Below are 2,944 nucleotides of genomic sequence, written 5' to 3'. Positions count from 1 at the left end.
TTATCTTTTAACTAATTTTTATTCACACATGCAGGCAAAAATTTGCGCATACTGAAGAGCTCAATCAATCTACATCAGGATGGAGGGCCGTTGCAAAGGAGAGCTCAAGGCTGTGAGAAATAATACGAGATATTCTGATGTGGTGAAAATCCACCGACTATACACACAATTTTAACTAACTCGTTTAGTTTTGATTTGTAAAAATACTCTTCGTCCGTCCATTTCCTTTCTTTGTGTAAATGTATTACGTGTCATCCGTTCGATAACACAATTGAATAAAGTTCAAGAGGATCTCATGCCAAATAAGTCCAACCAAGACTGAATAAGAGGATCTTTTATATTCTTTTCAACCAAGTTTGTGTCCTTTTCGCTTTCGTCGCAACAATCCGTATCCGTTCGGCGACAGAAAAAATCTGGAAAGAGCTTCTCAACTTCTTTTGCTCTGAAGGGTTTTGTATCTTTTGCTTTTACTGGGCAATCAGTTTTATTTTCAGATCTTTCCCGTTTTGCATTTTGATGATTTCTTGTAGTCTTCATTATAATACACGGCTCGGAAGGTTGCTGAGTATTTTTCGCGGCATTCCATTTCGTGGAAAACTCCCCACAAGTTTTACTGAAAATTTTAGGAGGGAATATTACTAACTCAGGCTTGCTGTGTCCCATGCATTCTCTTGGCTTTGTTTGGCCTTCTTCTTCACTAGCATGTTTATCCGAAGAAAACACTGACTTTCTCGGCGACTCTGAATGAAGACAACCGGCCGTGTTGCCGTCTTGTACTTCGGCTGTCTCTATGATGGTATACAGCTGTCGCCCAAGACGAAATAAGAGTTTTTCTTTCCTCGACATTGCAAAATGAGTAGTTTGAACAAGAATCGGCATTGCAAATGAAAATACCTGGTTTTAACAAGCGTGTGTTGCATTGACAGTTCAAAGGACACTTTCAAGACAACCCTATACAACTATAAATATTTTAAGTCGTTGTTTGGACTAAATTTAGACTGTCACGTGAACTAAAGAATACATCCGTTTCGGTTGTTATTGAGCTCCAAACTATAGATGACTGTGTGAATTAGATATAATAATAGCTATGACTCAGTTAAAAGTCATCAAGTTAAGAGACAAACATCACCGAATAAAAATATAGAAGGAATAAACTGTTGTAAAAACAATTCTCAAATATTTCAAGTTCTTCTGAACAAAATTATGATCGTATTTACTTGGAGAAAGAGAGCGTGTAGGAGTCTGTTATTATAGAACTAATCAATACATTAATGCTTTCATTCTTACCAGCTGTAATAAGCGAGTTATTTTTAAACTCGTTGCTCGCTCAAACTAATGAAATGCAAATACTGGCCCCTTTAAAGGATGAGAGAGCTCATTGTTTGACACTGGCACAGTGGAACCATAGAAATATATTCAAAAATAGATATCTAGTCTTCAATCTGCCAGCCTTGTAGAAACATTAAGGACATGCATATGCATGGTGCAATTGCGCTAAAATTGACCAGGGGCACCCCACACACGACTTCTAAACAATTCACTAGGTAATTGTATCACTAAAAACTACGAATAACTTTAAGTTTCATTTCCCACTGCAAATTTATGCAAATATTAAATTCTCAGCAGGTGTGTTTCTGAGCCAGCCATATAATACTTTGTTAACGATTGTTTTTCCATGTTGGTCGAGGAAGTGGTGTCGGCTTCTCTCCAATTTCCTGTTAAGTGAGGAAAACTATTTACATCTGTGTTTAAGACAATCGAAAAAACTTTCGTTTTTGCTCTGGGAAAATATTACAGCGATTTAGTTTCGCGTCCACTGCAAGACGCGTGGCATATTTCTGTTTTAGATCGCCTAAAATCTAAATCTTATTTTAATTATGGTTATATCTTGCCTGTTATCGAGCAAGTGCTACAAAAGAGAAATAAATCATGGTTTTAAGACAACATATGAAGCAGTAACTTGCCGTTTTCCCTTCGCTGTCATCCTCAAAAGCTACTCTACAATTTTCCTATTTATTTCAAGACGGAGACGTGTAAAGTACTGTATTGGACATCGTTCAAGGACCGAATCCCAGTAAGTACGCTCCAAAGTTCACTTTCCCCTCAATTAGAGGTCTGTAGAGTGAGTACCAGCATTCAAGGGCAAAAGTGGAAGCCTTAAAGAAAAGTAGCTTTAAGGTTATTTCGACTTCGGTTGCCCTATGGCCGAACTGTGTTGTACCGCCCTCGGTACTTTTGACAACTAGCCAAGGAGTCTAATTATACGTTTCGTTCACTCTAAATTTAGGTTTTTCTACTACTAACTTTTCGAAAAAAAAGTGGTCCCAGTAGTTTCAAACCTTTAACGCTACAATGATCTTCTTAGGGGAATTTTCGATACAAGGATTCTCATACAGTGCATTATTTTTAAAAGGACAGAGAGAATATCCTTTGATAGCTTAGATTTTAGATATTTTAGCTGACATTTCTATTTTTAGGTACGTAATAATTGTTGTTACCACTTTTCATCTGGCCTGGTTAACAATAATTGGGAATTATGTCGGCGCCACTCAATAATGGACACCCACTGCTTTTATTTTACCAAAACACTCTCAGTCAAATAGCCATTCATTTGAATGAGAAAGTACGGAAAAAAATGCTTGTCCAAGCGACAATGCACTAAAAGTAAGAGGTTGAAAGCGCTCAGCTCATTGAGTCGAAACAAAACGGGAATGCATAACTTGAACAGAAAGATAATATTTTGTGTTGCAAAAACCAAACAAAATAAATTACCCTTATCTATATATATAACGCAAAAAGAAAAGAAATAAAAAATACAATCAAAACTTTAAATTAATGAACGCAGCTGGTCCTGAGAGTGTGAATTTATTTTAACAAGAAGAGGTTATTTAACAATATTGTGGACACTGTGCTGATATTTATGACTACCCGAAAGGGCTAAAGT

Source organism: Montipora foliosa, chromosome 1, assembly GCF_036669935.1.
Source record: "Montipora foliosa isolate CH-2021 chromosome 1, ASM3666993v2, whole genome shotgun sequence".
NCBI lineage: Eukaryota > Metazoa > Cnidaria > Anthozoa > Scleractinia > Acroporidae > Montipora > Montipora foliosa.
This window is presented reverse-complemented; position numbering follows the sequence as displayed.